This window comes from Rousettus aegyptiacus, unplaced genomic scaffold, assembly GCF_014176215.1.
Source record: "Rousettus aegyptiacus isolate mRouAeg1 unplaced genomic scaffold, mRouAeg1.p scaffold_m13_p_10, whole genome shotgun sequence".
Lineage (NCBI taxonomy): Eukaryota > Metazoa > Chordata > Mammalia > Chiroptera > Pteropodidae > Rousettus > Rousettus aegyptiacus.
In genome coordinates this window covers 45954139-45976285 of record NW_023416285.1, presented here as the reverse complement: position 1 = coordinate 45976285, position 22147 = coordinate 45954139, and the positions used below count along the sequence as shown (strand labels likewise).

At 33.4% G+C, this 22147-nt stretch overlaps 1 protein-coding gene and 1 pseudogene across 2 annotated transcripts in view; one reads left to right on the top strand and one right to left on the bottom strand.

Annotated features, from left to right (window-relative positions):
* Positions 1-22147, top strand: part of CFAP299 (cilia and flagella associated protein 299) — a 500183-nt gene that overhangs the window by 229955 nt on the left and 248081 nt on the right. The window lies entirely within an intron of this gene.
* Positions 12801-12919, bottom strand: LOC118608905 (annotated as a pseudogene).

Genomic DNA, 22147 nt, shown 5'->3' with positions numbered 1-22147 from the left:
ACTCTTAAACTGATGTAGCACCTATGATATCTCTAAGAAATTTAAATAACTCAATTCATGCAACTCAGTTAATTATAAGCCCAAAATACATGGTTTCTTTCATTCTCTCTCCAAAGCTAGGTCACACACATAATGCCAGTCAGGGCAAATAGAAGCACTTGTTACCCCCTCCCCAAATTGCAGGTGGCTTTTTTCTGTTTTAGCAATATGCACTCATTCCACATAGCAATATTTTACAAAATGCAATCCACACATCACCTGCATGAGAATCATCTATGTTACTTCTGTAGAAAGCTGAATAAGGTCATCAAAGATTAGGGCTTAATGTACATAAAGTCTGAGGACAACTGCCTTTCAGTTCAACATCATTTCCCTTTGTTCTTCAAGGTAATGGTGCTTTGCAACTAACTGCATTTCACAATCCATTCGCACTTGCAGATTAATGCTTGACCAAAGCACTATTGACTGAGGCAAAAATGGGGAAAACAAAAGTCATTCTTCGATTTGTAGCTTTTATGTAACAGTGGTTGGCTACACTCTTCCCTATAAGTTGACCACAGAAAAGTAGGAATGTTTCATTCATTCTCTTCAGTTATTTTAAATATTAGAGTTATTTCCCAGTTTGTATGGAGCTGGGTTTTGTGAATCAATGCTATTGTTTGTAGGCTCCTGTCCTATCTGTTAATTACATTTGTAATTTGTATTCTGTTTTTCCTTTCTGTATATATAACATATCATCTATTTACATGTTACATTCACCCCAATGAAATGTTAATGTCAGTTATCACTGAAATTTTTGCTGTTTTTTTCTATCTTAATGGGAAGTGTTATGCTTAAAATTAACTGCTACCTTAGAGTATTTTAAGTCTTAAGGGGAGATTCAAAACAAATAGAAAGCATGTTCCTGACAGAAATTACCCTCAGAGGTGCTTTTGTTTGCTCAGAAAAGAACATGATGTTAGCATAATCGTGCAGGAGGCACCTTTGGTTGCATTTATACTAAATCTCTATAAATCAATATATTGAATTATAGCCCCATTGCCCATTTTATTGTTGATATATTTAAATGTCTATCAATTAATTATATTTTAAGCACATATTATAGTATTTATTTCCTCAATGGTAAAGAATATTAAAACTTCATTTGTATTTGAATAAAATAATTTATGTTAAAGTATCTTTTTAAAAATTAATTAATTAATTTTTAATTCGTTGATGTCACCACGTGTTCAAAAATCTTTTTATTGCATTGTCTTTCCTACCCTCTGGGTAGGCAATAAATGTTGGCTAATACTGAGAACCGAAAAGACTAATTTTTAGTAATAGAAGTAAATTAGTTTACTAGGATTTGCACATAGGGAACTGCAAACAGAGTGCAGAAATTAGAAATCACTGACTATTTCAGGTGAAGCACTGTTCACTGGCTAGGTAAACAGTGGTAGAGAAGCAAACTTGTACAAGTGCAAAGTAAATAAAAATGCATTTACTTTTTCTAAGATTTCCATCTATTTGTAGAAAAGTATTATGGGTTTTTGAAAGTCAAACTTCTTTACAAAGTTTTAGTAATTTCTCAGTACCTAACTTCAGTTGTATCGAATAGAAAATTGACACTGCTGATTCACCTTATACTGCTCATGCATCTTGATACTTCTAGAAGCAATAGCTTAGAAGTAATTTATGTCCTCCCTGTTTACTCACCAGCCTCTGCAAGAACTTTAGGACATTATCAAAAGAAATCACATTATTGCTTGAGGACATGGAATAGAGTAGGTTTACCTGGATGAGTATCTGGGCCTTCATTGCCTCTTTCAAAGTATAGCTCCCTTGGGGGTCACTCTCAACTCCATTCCATCAGCTTCTAGGGAGCAGGAAATTAGCTTTAATTATCTACTGCTTAGTTAATAACCCTCTTCAGGAAAAGGGAGCTATTTCCTCTGACTGTTCGATATAACCCCATATGCCTAAGAGTTAAGCTCATATAAAATTATAACAAATATCACATTATATTGTATCATATCATATCTTATTCCCATGTAAGTTTTGTTTGTGTGTCTTCCAAAGTGAACTGTAAACTTTCATCTGGATATTACAATGCTAGAACCATATTAGTGTGGTCTTTCTTTGTGAGCTGAGGTCTTCTGGCTGCCTCCAAACATATAAACTGACAATGAAGGACTAAGAGGACTCTCTGTTAACATGTGAAGCATCTCATGGTCATGATTAAAAGTCAAGTCTGGATGGACTAAGCGTTACTCTTTCAGGTCTTTGAAGAAAAAATAAGAAGTAGAACTAGGTATATTTCTTGGAATTAAGAGGTAAGAGGTATTGCATAAAGTCAAGCTTTTTTCAAAGAAAAAAATTATCTGTAAGATGTAAAAATTTTATCTCATGAGCATGTCAGTAAAGAGAATAAATAGCTTTTTTTTTTTTTTTTTTCTAACAGAAGCATAGGACTGAAGGACAATGAAGCAAGCAAGTGATTTGGTACTAATTCAGTATAATTCTCTCAAATTTTTGGTCTAGTGTTCTTAAACTCAAAAGCATACCATAGATACAAAAAAAGGTAAGGACCTCTACTATGTTAGAAAAAAATTAGGGATATATAAAAATAATTTAGTGGTGAGATGATATAAAGTAAATATCAATGAAGTCTTAGAAGATAAAATGGAAACAAATCAAAGTCATATAAAAATAGATGAGGAAGCAGGAAGAGCGTAATTTCTGAAGGCTTGCAGTCAAATCAGCCACATGAACTCATAAACTAAAAAATACATTAAATCATTTTTTTTCCAATCCAATTGAGGATGAGGTAACTAATAACAGGTAGATTTTTACTTAGTGTACTAATGGTAAGGTATACTATATTATCAATATAAATATAAAAAACAATTAGTTAAGAGCTTAAAATAAAAACATTCCAATAGTAGAAATTAAATAACAAAATTTTTACTTAAAGCACATGTGAAACCCATACTAAAATTATTCATTAAAAACCAGAGGAAATTTGACATCTATATTTATAATATTTATTACTCTTTTGGGTTCCTAATCCCAATTTTAGTGTGTGTGTGTGTATAGATATAGATATAGATATAGATATAGATCTATCTATCTATCTATCTATCTATCTATCTATCTATCTATCTATCTATATGTAGGCTTCCCCCAAATCAACAAGTAATTCTCAGACACCAGCAAGGTATCCAAGAATTCACCTAAATCCTGACACTATCTACCTGGAGATAGAATCAGATTCCACAGGTAAAGGGCTCAATCCCACATGACCACCATCCATTTCAGACACTAGTCGCAAGCCCATGTTGTTACCTATGCTTCTGACTGACCAGCTACGGTTCGGAGGCTTCAAAAACTCCCTCCAATTCAGGTTGCCAGTTGCAAGCTCGGTTGGTACCTGTGCTTCTAACCTACTAGCTATAAATCAGAGGTTCCCACAGTCTTTCCTGGGTATCGATTGATTTGCAAGGACAGCTCACAGCATGTAGATAAACCTTTTTACTAGATTACCAATTTATTTTAAAAAATTAAAGATATGAATTAACCCCAGAGGGAGGGATACAGAGGGAGAGGTCCTGAGAAAAGGAGCCTTTGTCCTTATGGAGCTTAGGGCTGGCAAGGTGGCAGATGGAACTGTTCTGGTTCTCCAGCCTGGAAGCTCTTCAGATCCCTCCCTTTGGGTTTCTATGGAGATTTCATTGCATAGACATGATTAATTAACTCATTGATCATTGGTGATTGGTTCATACTTTAGCCCCTTTCCCTCACCAGTAATCAGGGGTGGGACTAAAAGAGTCAACCCTCTATAGATGGTTGGTTTCCCTGGCAACCAGCCCTTATCCCTAGGTGCTTTCCGAAAGTCACGTTCATTAACATAAACCCAGTTGTGGTGGAAAGGGGCTTGTTATGAAAATAAGACACCCATTTCACCTTTATGGCTTTGAAGCATTTTCAGGAAAAGAAGACAAGAAAGCAAATATTAGAAGAAATAATGATCCTATTGCTCTTATAGCTCAGGAAATTTCACGGGTTTGGGGGGCTTTGAGCCAGGAACTATGGATAAAGACCAAATGGATATGAGAAATATGTTTTGGTCATATATTTCTAAACAAAACAAAACAAAACAATATTGCAATTACTAAAGTGATCTTTGGTTACCTATCACTTTTCAAGTCACTTAGAAATTAGGGACAGTTTTAAGTGGTTTATTTTATTTTATTAGAAGGTAATCGATTGACTTAACATGTGAAAATACACACTAAGATATGAGAAGAATTACTTCTACAGTATTCAAATCCAGCTAAAATCAGTTTACCCACAAAGTAAATACTTGGAAAAGACCCCCATTCCAGTTCACACTATTCTGTTATGTTGGCAATGGGTCACTTATCAAAACTCATTGAATCAAAATGCCACAAGGTGGCAGTGGCCTGCTCAGTCAAGGTGGAGTCCTTTCAGAGGGCACTGAAGGCCCTTCTCTTTAGAGTTGACATTTTATTTCCTTATATTTCTTGATGTTTGAACTTTTTACTTAGGATATGTAGAATTTTCTGAATACATTTAGTGTTGAAAAACATTTAATGACTCATTTCCTGGACCTTTATTATGCCTCTTCATTCTGAAAGAAGAAAGAAGAAACCAATAAGGAAAAAAAAAAAAACATATATTTATTTATTCTATATTATATACCAGCCACTTAACTAGATACCTTACATGTGAAGGCAAACTAGGTGTATCTATAATATAGTTAAATATTTAGTGGATATTTAGTAGTCTTGAAAGGTTGAATACAGTAGTATATTTTTCCTCATCTCAAAACAGTACAAACAGATATTTATTATGCACCTAGTAAAACTCTCATGCTTCACACTTCTATCACTGGCTGTAATAGCTGATTTCATTTGATTATATAAAATATCTGTCCACACTTACATTTTATGTTTAGACATATATTCCAGGGTGATTGTGTCCAATACAATAATTTCATAATATCTCTTTTCATATTGCAATGGGCTAAGCTGAGATTGAGAGAGTTTGTCATGACATGGTTAACTGCTCATTTTCCACTATAAAAATGACTAAGGTCTTTTAAAATTATTTTCCAATTTCCATAGAAATACATTGGTATATTAATGAAAAATACCATCAACGATCAGAAGCATTGAGAGGATAAGATAGAATTGTGAAAATAATTTTTAAATATGTGTAAGATAAAATGCAAGGCATTTTGTCAGTGTTATTATTCTTAGGTTGAATGCTTTATATTTTCATGAGATACATTTATGAAAAATGATACAAAAAACCCCAGTCATCTCATTGGTACACACTTATCACAACACTTACAGGCAGAACACAGCTGTGCAGTGAATTTACGAACAAGAATCTTTGGGGTCAAATGTTTGCCATCTTCCTTGCTTGTTGGTCAGAGCAATAGCATAATGTGTAACTTCATATATGGGTGGCTTATCAGGGGATGATTCCAGAGAAGGATGAAAAGAACCATCTGTTGAAAAGAGGGTAACTGTTTAGGTGCCAAGGATGTCATGGTGATGAAGGAGATGCTGTTCTACTCTCAGGAATAGCAGACAAAGTTTTCTGAAAAGGCTTTGTGATTGAGAGCCACTGGGACTCTCTGCAAAGATGTTCATATAACAGTTTTGAAATGATTAATGAAATTTTCATTTGTATTTTGTGTTTGATCTACAATTGAACGAACTTAAACTATGTTACTGCTGCTTTAGGGTGATGGCTTGATTCCTGATGCCATACTGATAAATTTGGTTTGCTCTCCTTATTCCTGTCATTATCATCACTTGCTTTAATTAGTTCTTTGAGGTCATGTTTAATCAACTTTACATTGATGGACTGACAATCTCTCCTGCCTCTTTTGTCTCCTTAAATCTGTTCCCTATAAGAAGTCAAAGTACTGGCTTTGGAATAAAGTAAATCTGGGTTTAAATTTTGGCCTAGTCACTTTCTATGAGATTTTGGCTTATTTATCTCCTGTAAACCTTATTATTATTATTATTATTTGGCCTATGAAGTGAGAGAAATAATTGCTGCCTTTGGGGGTTGGTTTGTGATGAAAACTAACACAAGTATGTAGAACACCTGGCCTACAGTGAGTATTTAAATAAATTGACACTACTCTTCTTTCTGTGACTGCTGCTCTGCACTTTCTCAATAGCTCAATCTACTTCATCATCAAATGAATGACCTTTAGCAAAATCATTGACACCTTTTTCTAGTGGTCCTCAGTGGATTAATTCCAGCGAACTGCTTCCCTCCTTCAGTTATTACCTTGAATATTTGGTATATCATGAAAATATTTTTCTCTAGGATACAGTTATAGGTGAAAAGTCATACTCAATTTTATCTAAATGCTTTGGAATGTGTGCTGATTGTTGCCATATAAAAATTATTTCTTTTCTTTTCTCAAGGAGTAGGCTTAGACTACTGAACACCCTTAAGAGAGTAGTTATATTATGAAAGCTCATGAAAGATTAAATATCGGATTCTTTGAAAATTTTTTTACCTAATACTTAAAGACAAACATTGCAGATCTTGTAGTGATTAAGACAAGCACTATCTCTAGAAGATCTTAGTTGTAATTATTTATTTATCAATAATTAATATAACATGATAAATGCTTCGAATGAGGGATATGCAAAAAAGGAAGATATTTGATCTGGTTTTAGGAAGTAAGAATTTTCTAGGCCATTGGAGGAGGTAGGGGTTGCTGAGGAGAATGTATTGGTGGGGAGGGAGAAAATATTTCAGGTAGAAGAGCTGGCAGGGAGAAAGACCTATAGTCTTAGAGTGAAACTTTATGAAACTTTATATTTTGGCTGACAGAGAAGGTACTTAAGGTTCAGTACTGCAAGCTGAGACCATAGAGCTAAGTTGGGGGCCTTGAATGTCATTCTTAAGAAATTGGACTCTATCATGTAAACTTAGGGAACAATTAGATTTTTTAACACAAAGATCTGCAGTGATCATTTCGATTAGAATAATAAGTCTTCTAGTTATGGAAAAGGAGAAACCGATAATGGGAGACTAATTGGGAGACTGTTGTAATAGTCTAGGTGAGAGATGATGTAAAATGAACCAAGAAGGCCAATAGCATTGAATAGGAATACAACAGTTCAGGCGTAGGCCAAAGCATACAGGGAGCTTGTGTTGTCCTCTTCAGATCAACACACAACGACTTTCCCTGCACTGTGGCTCTACTATCAGACCATCATCCCCAGAGACTGGAGAACATTGATCAGCATTCTGTTTCAAATCACAGTATGCCAACTTTTTCTTTCTTAAAGACATTTATATAGGCATCTTACTGAAAATCATCTTGTCTCATAATATATTAACTTTGTTGGCCTTTATAATTTTTTATTATCAATATGTTTCTAATAATAACTTGCATTCTGGTTTGGATAGCACAATGAGTTCATATTTAAAGCATCAGTTCTTCTACAAACAATAGCAGTGAAAGATGCAAATAAAGAAAATCTAAAGATATAGCTGGACTCAAAAGTAAGATCAGTATCTTTATAGACCAGAAATACAAAGTTGTAGGTGAGTCTATAGCTACAGTCTGCTGGGGTCTAACTGCTGAGTCACATGGTCTAAAAAATCTCTATGCAATACTTGCAACTAGAGAGAGAGTGCTTACTACTTCATGTCTGGGATGGGAATGATTCTTGCCTAATCCAGTTCATTCAGGAAAGAATAGAATTATGGTTGTGACTGTGATCCTGGAGCAATGGCATTGTAAGACACTGTAGACCAAAGTAGGTGAGAACACCAATATATCACTTTTTTAAAAAATTGCAAATGATTACCTAATGTGTTATTACTGATATCACCATAAAGAAGTAACTATTTTATGGTTTGGTTCTGGATTTAACTCATTAGGGACTCAGTGGAAAAAAAAACTAAAATGCAGAGGAATAAAAATATAATAGAGAAGAGAGAAAGAGAAAAAGGAGGGAGACAGAGAGGACTCCTTTCATTCAAATAAGCTTGCAAGCCAAGTTTCTGAAGTATATGAGCAAACCAATTAATATTTAGAAACACAGCCCACAGACTAGGCAAATGTTCACAAGAATGAAATTAAGAAATAGTACGATAATAATATTCGTAAATAAAGAACAAAAATTATCACACAAAACAAAGCAGAAATGAAACAAAAGTAATTTAGATATGAATAGAACCAAGTCAAAGTTTTAGAAATATAACAATTTTTATTGAAATTATTAAAACTTCTAAATGGAATAAATACTAGACTGAACATAGTCTAAGAGGAAATTAGTAAAGTGGATGGTAGAACTGAGGAACTAACCAAAAGTGCAGTACAGAGAGGCAGAGAGATGGGAAATATTGAAACAGCCATGATATAAGGAGAAAAGATTGAGAGACTCCATTATACTTTGAATAGGACTTTCAAAAGCAAATGAAAGTAATGGTACAAAAGTAGTATTTGTGTATGTGCCTGTTTATCTATCTATCTATCTATCTATCTATCTATCATCTATCTATCTATTTTTGTAGCAGATGCAAAGAAAACACTGATTAAAAGTAGAGTAAAATTATTTTAAATTCGACCTCATCACTTTACATTTGCATAAATTGCATATGCCAGATTTATTTTAGCATTAGGAAAGTCGTGTCTTTCAAAATGTTTTAAAAGAGAATTCACAATCCTCTCTTAATTTGTCTTCTACTTTATAAGTTGGTGAATAGCAAAATTTTATAAAGCATTAATTTAAGTAAATTCTGAATGATAAGTTTAAGAAATATAACATTTTAGGATGCTTTAGAAAAGATTTTAGTGGAAACCATATGTTCATATTACTTGTCTAATCATAATTTAAGGCAAATAAAAGACATAGTTTATTTTTAATAACAAATCTTTGATAATCCCTTTAATATTTACAGTTCAATGATAGTAGGTATTAGTAATCTAGGCTCTAAATATATTCCAAATTACACAATTTAAAAAACCTCACCAAATTAGGTGATGTGATATGTTGAAATTTTGTAAATATTTTAATAATGCAGTTGTAGAAGTACTAGATTTGCTAAGGTATATGATATAAAAACACACTACGTTGTAACTATAAGTCAATCTACCTAGGAATTCTTGTTCTAAGGGCTTGTTTATAGATGTACCTTTCACAGTTAGCTCAAACCTTACAATTTATGAAATAGTTTCCTTAGTATAGTATTTAAAAATATCAATTGTTTTCATATTTTGGAACAGAAATCATTCTACAGTTTCCTTCTCTTCCTTTAAAGTCTTTAATTTTTTTCTACTTGGATAAACTTGTCGAAAGTCTGAAATAGCCTAGAGACCTGGAAAATGAATTTCTTATAGTCCACGCAACTCATTCAAAGATGGGACAAAGACATAATGATGAAGTTTTCAGCTTATACATTTAATTATTTAGTACATGAGATGTAAATTATTTACTATTTATTATTGTTAAAGATGGAATTAATGATCCATCTATTATCAAATAATGACCATAGCCGCATGATATTTTTATAAGTACTTAAATGAAATTAGTTGATTAATGATAGATTTTCCATAAAATAAATGCTAAAAATAGGCAGACTTACAAATCATTTTTTTCTTACCTAAACAAACTAAAGAGTTATGTTAACATATTGCTTTGGCACAAAATGTTTTAGAGACTGATTGATTAGGTTTAAAATGAGAACAGACCTTTACCCTATCCCCAATCAATGACAGGACAATGTCATTTAGACGGATAAAATATTTAACTTAGAAAGCATAAAAGAAGTATGATTAGTTGTAGGGCTGTTCATAACATATAATTGCTTCCTGTTTTAGTGTTGTTTAAATTAATTATAAAATAACATTATTTTTATATCAATTGGCCTAGTCTTTGACCTGATAAACTATTATATTCACAACTATTTACTAGGATTATCTTTTTAACTTTAATTTCAGAGTACAATAAAAGTGTTAATTTTGAGCTTACTGAAAGTTGCCAGAATAGTAGATAAGAATAGTAAACCCCATTGTTATTTTATAATTTATTTTATATGAAGTATTTATTGATGCACTGTTATATAATATGTGCCTTATTAATTGTATTTACATATGTTATTGGCTAATCAATTATATAAATTTCATGAGATAAGGCAAATACTTCAAAGGATAATCACATAAATATAAAGCATAAATTGTAAATTAAAGAATACTGCTAGAAATTAGTAATTGATAAAATTAATATTTAAATATATAGTTATGGTAGGAGTCCTAGCTGTATGTACTTTTTTCCTTTTAATAATTCGCCATTAAGCAAGCGTCTTGTTCTTTATGCTTTTTGGTATAATATAATCCTAGTATCTCAGATATTCATATATATTTGTTTAATTTGAAAATGAAGAGGTACTTCACTTTGCCTCTTGAGATATTCAAGTACTGTCACAATTCTGTCTATACGAACATGTTGTTTTCAAGTTAGTCAATTTACATAAATTTTCTTTCAAATGTTTCTTCTTTTTAATCCATATCATCATGGATTATGGTTGCTTTAGTCATGTGAACAATGTTTAACAATGGTAAAATGTAGGAAAAAGACCATTTTCTCCATAGTTTTGTGTTATAGTTTATTTTATTGATTTATTTCATTATGGCATAAACATTTTGTGATAAAATCATTTTATTGTGTCCAAGTTATTTTGTAAAAAATGTTTTTTCACACAAGCCAAATATACCTGAAATTATTATTAAAATGTAATTATTCATTTCCCTCTTTCTCCCTGTTAGTTTATTCACTCATTTATTCAATGAATCTACATTTATTAGCATCTATATGTGCCTAGCAAGTGCTAGCTACTGGTGATGGAATTTTGGACAGTACTAACAACTCTCTTGACATTATGGAAATTAGTTCTTCATAGAAGAGATGAACCAGAAATAAGTGCACAAATGAATAAAATATAGTGATAACTATAATACTAGGAAGGAAACAAAGATCAATAATAACGGTATATGTGGCGCAGACTAATTTACATATACATACCTATGATAATACACACACTGTCGCTTACCATGCATATTAATGAGAAGTAAAATCATTTTGTGATGCGGAGGTACCTTTTTGAAAATTTCTATGCATATAGTCAACTCTTTAATAAAACTAAGAGAAAATAGACATTTAAATATTTCCTAAAATATCACTGATAGACTTTTAAAAAACCCATTCATCTGATTTGTAAACAAAAGAAAGAATAAAAAGCTTTAAAATGATCTATGTGAATAATGTAGTTTCAATAAGCACAATCCATACATATCGTGTTGAAAACACAATTTGATAAATGGACAATTTTCTTTGAGTTACTTGTATTTGATATCACAATGCATTATAAAAATTCACTTAAACATTTTTCTTCTCTTTAAAATGATACTTGTGAAAAACATTTAAATATCTTAATACTATCATTTATTATTAAAATTGAGAAATGTGAATCATATGCATTATGTTAGTTGAGTCTTCTTTCCTCCTTAAAAAGTGAACATGACCGGTCAGCCGGAGGAGACGAGAATGAGAGTGAAATTGAGCCAAAGCGAAGTATGAAACAGGCTTTATTAGGATCCGCGGGCGAGATTCACTGGTCCAGCAAAGGGGCCAGGGAAGTCGCACGTGTCTGGGGTATAGGCGCGGTTTTTAAAGGTTTTGACCCAAGATGTCGGTGGGGTTACAAGGCGGGGACTTTTCCGTTTGGCTGATCTCGCCACCCGGGAAGCCTCCGCTGTTACTTTGGTCGTGAGCCTTCGACCATCTTAGATATTGAGCCACCTTCCCGCTGGCGTAATGGCGCCCATGAGCAACTGAACAATGACTACTTAACTTATTAAACTACAATTTAAAAATTACCATGCTCATTTTAATAGACCTTATGACTCGGTTTAATTTTCCATTCTTAGGACACATTTTACTAGATCGTGCCATGGCTTTAGATTTCTACATATGGCAAGATACCACCAAGAATGTAGACACTTTCCTTCCTAACTTTTCATTGCATCTAATTAAGATTACAATTAAATTTACCATTAAAAAAATAAAGTTGTTCTCTTTTTTTTGCTTCTCAGTTTCATGGGAGAATAATTTATTTTTAACAGTATTTTGTTCAGAGACCAAATTTGTACAATACCAATTATGTTATTGTATAAAAAGCAATATTTCCTGAAAATAATTAGTCTTAATTATAGGTTTTTTTCTCCGTAGTTTAATATTTTCCCTCTTTAAAATATGTTTCATAATATAGAAAACAGAATGAAAAACCAAGGAACTATTAAAACAAAAACATGAGTATGAACTCTTGCTCACTGCCAAGAAAGCTCTTGAGAAAGCACACCACATAGTTAAGAGTAGAGGTGTAGGTGCTAGAGCCAGATCAAGTTCAGTTCAAATCAGCTCTGTTTCCAACCATGTGCATCAGGTTACTTAATTTTTTTGGTCTTTAATTCTCTCATATGTAAAATCAAGAAGATAATATCCACTTTAGTGCGTAATTTTCATTTTATGTATATGTAAAATGGTGCATTTAAAAGTGTGCCTGTTTTTCTTTAAATAAACACTATTAATGCAAGCTATTATTTTTAACATTTTCATGTCACCATTTATTCATGTATTTATGTATGTATGTATGTATGTATGTATGTATTTATTTATTTATTTATTTATTTTTAGACGAGGCAACCTCACAAATTGCAAGGACCTCGTCAGCTTACAATTCCTTATTTTCTACACCTACAGCACCTGGTCTTCCTAGGTGGTCTCTCATCCAAGTACTAACCAGGCCCAACCGTGCTTAACTTCCAAGATCAGATGAGACCGGGCTTGTTCAGGGTGGCATGGCCATTGACTCTACATCACCATTTAAAACATTGTACCTTGATTGCAATTATCATAATGAAGTGTATTCTTAGAGCATATAGGTTGAATATGTGTGACAAGACACTTTAAATTTGTTTTGGTTGGCCATTTTAATTGAATCATTAAATTGTCCTCACAAGTACAAGCACATCAGATCTCCTAATCTGGATTTTCCAAGCTTCTAAAAGGCATTTAGGGATACTTCGGTTCTTTGGAGACATTATTATGAACATCTACTATCATTTGATTATATTTTTATTAAGGTTACGGTTGACGAAGTTCCATTTAGTGAACTTGGAATGAACAAAATGTGAGTAGTGAAATTTAGTCAACCTTATGTTTTCTACCAAGGTCATTGTAATTAATTCCTTATTATGTTATCTTCCAAAGGAATTTAATATATGAAATTATTAATTATACAAAAGTGTCCTTCATATAGGCATATAAAATCCTTTATAAAATTCTGTAATTCTTAGAATTATAAAGTGGGAATTGGATTTTGTGCATGTTTACAGAAAAAAATTATTTCTGATATTCCAGCTCATGTTGAGTTTAAATAAGTAGAACTAAGATGTAAACAGCTGAAATAATGATTGTCATATGCAGCTTTCCCCTCAGAAAGTGTGTTCCATGAGAAAGAGCTACCCCCCAGGAAACTGAGTCCGGAATGAAATGTTCTTTCTATAAGTGAGAGATACAGAATCTGCTTTTCCTTTCTCCCTTTTTCTCCCTACTACAGCCATCCTGTAACTAATAGCACTTTCACTCTCCTACTTTACTTCATTTATTTTAAATTTTATTAAAATATAGCATTTTATTAAAAGTTAAATTCTCCAAAACAAAATTGATTACATGTTTAATATATGTTAGTGGTTGCTCTATCCTCTTTATCATCCTCTGTGACTTATTCTTAGAATCAAAATTAATAAGGAAGAAATGTAAAGATAAAATAAATAGGCTATTTTATTATTTTGCATGCTCATTTATGTTTCCACAGCTGCCCTCAGATTCCTCTCAGGTAATTTGGCTATGAGAGCAGCTGTGAAAACATAAACAAGCATGTCAAATAATGAAATTTGCTAGAAAACAGGTTTTTATGGCCCCTATTAATATCGAAAGTAACAGCAGACATTCATTTGTCAGCAAGTAGCATTCTAACAACCTTGGGCACTCATTTATTCAACATTTACTACCTTAGGTAACTATAGAGAATTTGGAGATCTTAGGTATTTTATTAAATATGGTCTGTAATTGGGTAGTTTCACATTCTGACAGAAATAGAAATGATATATTTCCTGGACGAAATTTCACATAAATACACAAAGGAAATGTACCATGAAAAGCAAATCTTATCAGCATTTTTTCTAGTTAATAGAAGTCCTAGCTGAGTACTTGGCTGCTAATATTCCTCAGAAGTTTCAGAACATAAAGGCCCATCTTTCCTTGAAAGAGGGAATCTGTTTGACTGAGCAGAACAGCAGCCTTAACCTTGGCCATTCAAGTGATATCCGATGCCACAGCCAGATCATCCACAGACCCTTCCTGTTCGATACTAAAAGAGCAGCTATGGGTGAACGGAGCGTTTCATTTATAACCATTCAGAAATTTTATTTAGTGTTTCTAAAAGTTTACTTTTCAAAGAAATGCAAGTAAACTATTTCCCATTTAGAAAAAAAAAGTACAGCTCGCTGCCAGCGTTAATTTAATTTTACGTAAACACGCTCTTTGAGGCCGAAGCAAATCTGACTGGTTTTGAATATGAAAATAAAATATAAAAACTGTTCTTGTAGTTATTTCTAAACAGAACTTGTTTCTAATCCTAATGTAACAGAAATGTATAGGTAAATCGGATTCATCAAAGGAATCTTAGGCTAATGACTTTAAGCATGATGTTAAAAGCATACATAGAAGTGCTAGGTTTTCTAGGATTTGACATTTTCAGCAATTGAGAACTACTGTATTCTGTAAATGGAAATACCACCACTAAAAACAGAATACTATAAATAGAATAATGTCATTTGTTTCCAAAGACTATTGATATACTAGAGCGATGTGAAAATAATAATAAGGTGAGATATTTCATGGCAAACTTTGGGGGTAAGGTCGGAACTGTAATACATGAGTTATTGAGATAAATGCTGCAGCCTCAAGTGAGTATTCTCAGGGCAAACAGGAAATGGGTTAAATAAAAAATAAAGTATTTTGCAAAAGAGAATTTTTAAGGTTATAAAAATGTAACAAGTTTTAGCATTTAGCTTCTTAGCATTTGTTCGTGAATACTCAAGTGAGTTGAAATATTAGGGTCTGATAACATTCGCCTAGACCAAACACCTTCAAATTAAATATCAGGAAATTCAGATAGGTCAAGAGACATGCCTAGTATGACATAGTTGATGGAAAAGGTTGTTCTGAATCAATATATCTTGGCATCCTAGATTTATGATTTATTCAACACTATTTATAGAAAAGTACAGATCAAGAATCTGCAAAGTATGGATTGTGGACCAAGCCTGCAGTTTGTTTTGTAATTAAAAATTTATTGGAGCATAGCCATGCTCGTTTATTTACATATTGTCTATGGCTGCTTTTGTGCTAGATGCCCAAGTTTACAAATTGTAACAGAGACTGCAAGGCCCACAAAATATATACTATTTGGTTCATTATAGAAAAAGTTTGCCAACCCCTGATATAGAGAATTAAGGTAGGAAGAAATGCTAGAAAGGAGAAAAAATGAAGTTTTAAAAAAAAGTGTTGTTTAACGTGCCTATAAAAAAATAGTTTAAAACTTTACTCTGAACCTCTAGTCAAAAATAAAGATTACGGCTGCCCATAGATGCTATTAAGACTGATTGTCGTAAGTTACTTTTGTTCATTTTTTGAAAATCAAGAATCTAAGATCCATTACATTGTGTTTACTAAAGATAAAATGTTAGTATGGAAAGGCTATTAAAAAAGTATGGATAATATTCTCTAAATTGTATTCCACCAAAATAGAGGGGAAATCAGAAAGAAAAAAATCATTGTCAGCAAGGTATAATAGATATAATATACAGTAAAAAGGAGAAGTGATAGACATGCATTTTCATTCTTGTGAAACTCCCTGACTTAGGAAAGAAATGGTTGTCAATGCCTGTGCATTTCCTTGACAGATTATACCATGCTGCACAATGGCAGCATTTGTCTTTGGTCTGTGGACCTAAGACATTCAGTATCGATGGAACCTTTCTCAGAACAGGTAATAATAAGGTGGTCAGTCATGCAACCAAAAGATCGAGTTTAAAGTTAAAATTAAAGAAGAATTCCCAGCACTATAGCATTTCATTTTATGTAAAGCGTTCCACCAGTCAGGCTCGTTTACTTGTCATAAATCCTCAAATGAGAATATAAGGTCAACATGAAAGATACAAACAAGCAAGTGAGGTAGTCTCATTCCATAGAAAAGGACCTAACAGAAACACTAGAACAAGCCTATTAGATGACTTAAAAGAATAGCTAAAAAGAGTAATTAACACAAGTTTGTAATCTCTGTCATGTCCTTTAAAAAAGAACATGTCCAAGCAGTAGTTCAACTAAAGGTCATGGTACCTTACTTACTGGAGAGGTCACAGTTACAAAGTCAGTACAGTGTGTGTGTGTGTGTGTGTGTGTGTGTGTGTGTGTGTGTGTGTGTGACACTTAGTTGACTATCTTAAAATATTTAGTTTATAATATCATGATTGATTTCTAACAATAAGGAAAATTCTTTTTCAGTTAACTTTCTACTTGCAGTTAGCACTTAGGTGGGAGGAAACTGAGGACTTCAGGGACTTTTGAAGTATTCAGAGTCCAGGGAGATTCACTTCACCAAATCCTTTTGTGTTGAGAGATGGAGAAGCTGAGGCCTGGAGAGCCCCATTTCCAGAGTTACACAGCAAGTCAGAGCGTAGCTGCCGGACCAGAAACAAATGACTCCAACTTGCTATAACAGCCTCTTTGCATAGTACCACTCTAATTCCCCTCTTGGAGAACTTTTACTCAATTTACTCGCTGGGTGATAGCAGGGAGTTATGTTATACCAAAGGACTCCGATTCGAAGACCTTTCCTTCAACATGTAAAGGTTATCATTCATTTTGCTGCTATGTGTGTTTATAGTACTATAAGCTTTGAAACTTGTTTAGTCATAGGATCTAGTCATAGGTCCCCAGATGAAAATTCAAGGTGGACATGAAAAACACAAACAAGCAGAGTAGCTTTATTTCAAAGAAAAGGAACTAGAGACTTCCAGAATCAGAAGCATTAGGACAACCCTTCTGGATGACTTAGCATACAGAGTGACTTGTGCCACACCTTCCTGAGAATACAGGCACTAGGTTACAGTTCAGTGACTGTATCATTCCCAGACTAGAGTTTCTAGATCACCAAAACTATCACATTCCTTGGTGGAAAATGTTTTTGTTTTTCCATCGGTGAATGTTAAAAGTCCAGAAACAGTGCAAAGGTGATGCACTATGGGTGTGTGCATCCATTCTTACATTTGATGAACATTTTAGAATGCTCATTATGTATCAGGTTGTCTTCGTCTTCTCAGGCTTCCTAACAAAATATCATAGACTAGGAAACTTAACAGAAATTAATTTTCTCACATTTTCTGAAGGCTGAAAGTCTGAGATCAGAGTGCTGGCATTTTGTGGTAAGGACTTTCTTCTCAACTTGGGGATGGCTGCCTTCAAGCTCTCTGGTGTCCCCTCTTATAACATACTTATTCCATTATGATGCTTTCCCCACCAATGACCTCATCTAAACATAATTAGCTCCCCAAAGTCCCTCTTCAAATATCATCACACTGTGCAGGCCATGGGTGGGGGGGACACAATTCAGTCCTTAGCACAGGAGCTACACCAGTCACAAAGGATACAAGGATAAATAAGACACAGGTATTTCCCCTAGCAGGAAAGACAGATTTAAAAAGAAAGAATCATAATGCAATGTGAAGAGTGTTATACTTGAGCAAAATACAAACCCTCTAAGGAGTGTGCTGGGCCATAACGTCTGTTCTTTATTTCATAGAGTAGATGAAATTTAAGAACTCAGAAGGACATCGATATGTTTTTGGTGTCAAGAAGACATAGGTAGGGGATTATAAATATTCACAGCAGGACCCGCTACATAATTTGTGAGGGGCCTAGTATGAAAGGAAGATGGAGGGGCTCTTGTTCTAAAATTAAGAATTTTAAGGAAGTGACAGTAGAGCATTAAACCAAGTATGGGCAAAATGACAAATATTGTATGATTCCACTTATATGAGGCACATAGAGCACTCAGATTTAGAGACAGAAAGTAGACTAGTGGTTACCAGAGGTTGGGGGAAGGGAGAATGGGAAGTTAATTTTTAAAGAGTAAAGAGTGTCAGTTGGGATGATAAAGAAACGTCTGGCAATGGACAGTGGTGATGGTTGCACAGCAATGTAAATATACAATGTAAGTGTAAATAAATTGTATACTTAAAAATAATTAAAATGGTAAGTTTTATATTATGTATATTTTACCGCAATAAAAATAAATTAACCATGTGCAGGACCCTTCTGAGTCCAGAGAGCTGTAGAGCTGCTGAGAGGTACATCTAGGAAGCCAGCTCTGATTTGCAGCATGCTAGGGGAATGGTAAGTCCTTAGATCTGGCTAGAATACTGGAGGCATGTGTGTGTGTGTGTGTGTGTGTGTGTGTGTGTGTGTGTGTCAGGGCTAGCAGGACATGACAGCCGGAACAGCAGGCTGAGACCAGGCTGTTTTAGCAGGTGGCATTGCTTGCTTACCCAACCAGTTTTTACTCTTCTTTCCTTTTAATAGGACACATGTTTTGTTCAGGTATACATCTCTTGGGCAAAATAATCCTATCTCAAGCTCAGAGTTTAATACTGATTGGCTTATAAAAATAAAGTAGTACCAAGGGTATATCATTGCCAGTGGGTAGTTAGGCAGTAGCCCCAAATACATCTTCATATATTTTTCTCCATAGAGTGCTAGGGAACTCATGAAATTATATTTCAGGATTAGTACTGGGAATTTCATAATTCCCCCAAAGTGAACTCCAGTAGTGACACTAGATATCACCTGTAATACTCATTGTGTTTGTTTAAATGTAGTCTGTTTTTCCTCTGTGTCTATTTTCTGGTGAATTATTTTTCTCCTGTGTGCACATTGTTTATATTCTGTGTCTCAGAGGGTTACTCAGGATTAACTAGTGGTCCCCTGTGTATAGAAAGTGACAACATCTGCAGTTTATCATTGGGGAATATCATCAATTACTTTGCTCTATAAATCCAGATGACAATATTTTGAATATCAGTGCAAGTATTAAAGCAATACATAAATAAATGTGCTACATCCAATGATTATATTTTTCTGGGTAATTTTGTCACTATAGATATAAAATTTTAACATATGCTAAATATGACATCAGATGAATTATATAAATTTGAATAATTTTATTATGCAGAATGGTATGTTTCAAGACATTTTTGTTGGATCATCAAAGCATATTTTTAGAACTAAGTCTTTATATCTATGTAGATAAAACATCACATCTATGACAAAAGTCATTTCTGTGAAATAGATATTCATTATAGCAAGTTTAGCTACATAAACAGTTTCTCTTTCAAATTTAATTTCAAAATGGTATATATTGGGAGCTTGTATGACATTTTGCCCTATTTATCAACTGATGTGAATAAGTTAAAATTAAGTATATACTACATACAAGGTATTGTGCTACGTACTATACAGAATTTAATCACAAATATGAAATCTATCCAAGTTTATATTTTATACAAGACTACAAATGATTGTAATATTAAAGACTAGAGAGGGCATTATATAGATGTCACCTAAAAGGGCATTATATGCTCTTCAGTGGGGGATATTCACTTATCATTGAGTTGAACAGGAAAAAAGTATCATATGATATAGGCAGAAGGCACAAGGAGAATCTGTTTAAGCTGAGGTCAGGCAAAGTACAATTCTACAGGTACTTAATGAAGGGATCATTCAGGGTAAAGAAGAACTGCTGGTTTAAAGCGTGTACCTACTTCAAGAAAAAGGGATGATTCAGTTTCATGGATATTTAGCGGTAACTATATGAATCTAATAGGGGGGATGGTTATACATTTAACAGGACTTTGAACGCCAAAGTATTTGTATTTAATCTGTTGCTTTTAGGGTATTGAAACATTTATAAATTGCGAATTATCATTTTTAAACTTCCGTTTAGGAGAGTTTAATCTGTCAACAGTGTGAAGAATAATTTGAGCTATGGAAGGATAGAGGCCAAGGGATCCAGTTGGAAGGTATATGGTAAACATAAAACCTTATAGGAATTGGCAAAGACTAAATTCGATTTTAAGTACTGTTCTGAATAATCGAGTTAGCCAGGGGAATGAATGGTGGCATTTTAAATTGAACTAGGAAAGTTGGGAGAACAGTTGGCTTACGACAGATACTATTTAGGCATTTCACAAATTAATAGGAACTCTTGAGATCCATAGTGCCAAAATTACCAGTGTTTATATTGATAATTCAGTGAAAAGTAAGCAGATAATTCCACCAGCACATCCTAGATCTGCTATATGGTCTGCAGCAGGCCAGAACCTACTTTAAGTGCCGGGATGTTTAGCCACTAACAAAACGGACAAAAACAAAATCCTTCCCCTCATGGAGATTAGTGGATTTTAGTGGTGGAAAAACAAAGGACACTGAGCGAAACAGGAGGAAAATCGAGGGATGTGCTAAACTGGGAAAGTAAAGGAATCGTTTAAAGAAGGGGAGCTTGATCTACTGGGCCAAATGCTGCTGGTGGATTAATAGGAAGACAAACAAATGGTCATTAGCTTTGTCAAGATGGAAGTTGTTGGTGATTTTGTTATGAGCATTTAGAGAGAGGGGTGAGGATAGAAGCTCGAGTGGAGTGGGACCAAGATAAAAAAGGAAGAAAAAGAAATGAGTATAGACAACTATACCACTCATTAGAGGAGTTTGTTATAATAGAGAGTAGAGAAATAGGTCAGTGGCTAGAGAGAAAAGAGGGGTGACAGGGATGTCTGCTTGTCTATTTTGAAGTGGATGAAATTGCAGGATAATTTTATATACTTGAAAAAATCCACTGGAGAAAGAAAAGCAATGGCAGAGTAAGTAAAGGGAAGAATTCTGGAGTAATATCTTAAGTAAGAGGGGCGATGGAATCAAGCATGTAAGTTGGAAAGATAGAGATAGATGCTTCACTTTGTATGATAAGGCGGAAGCTGGATTTTTGGGTCCAGGTGCAAGGACTGATGGTTTTGATTGGAGGAACAGGTGGAAGTTCTGTTCTTATTATATCAGTCCCTATTCACGCCAGAAAAATAAGAATCAATGAAATTACCCGGGTTTGAGGAGGTTTTTTCTGGTTGTTTTTTTTTTTTTTTTTTTTTTTTTTATGTAACTCTGATCAGTAGTCAGAAAAATACTATTTTATAATAGATTTTAAAGGAAAAAAGAATAATTTCATGTAACAATGTAATATGCCTTTTTGAAAGATACTTGTAACATTATACAGTATAGGATGCTTTAGTATCTATATTAGAGAGATTGATTTTTACATCAATGTGAATTCTAAGATAAAGTTTTAATACCTCTAATGTCCATCAATAGGGAAGTAGTTGAATGCATTATAATACATCCGCACTGGGGAATATTATGTAGCTATTAGAAAATAAATTTAAGTTAGATCTATAGCTGTTGGACTGAAGGGATTTACAGTATGTCTTTGTCAAATGAGAAAAGTCAATTAAAAGATAATGTGCTTATTGTGATCTCAGATTTCATAAAAAAATTATGTGTCTGTGCATATTTTTGTATATCATGTTATTACTATGAAAAAATAATGCAGAGGATACATAGTAGGTTATTAACATTGATTACCATTTTAGGGGTACGAATGAAAGGGCAATAGAAGGATTAACAGTTTTTTTATAGATCTTTTTACACTTTCCCTGATGATAATGAGTATACATTTTTTTTTAATTAAAAACTAATGGCCGACCACGTCTAGAGACTGAATCATTCAATACAGTCTTTCAGTAACATACCTGACACCAGAAACTAGAGTTAATAATTCCATTTTATGGTTCTTTTCATAAAGAAATAAAAATCCTTATTGACTTTTTGCATATTTTGGAATTTTCATAATACTATCCTATTTTTTACCT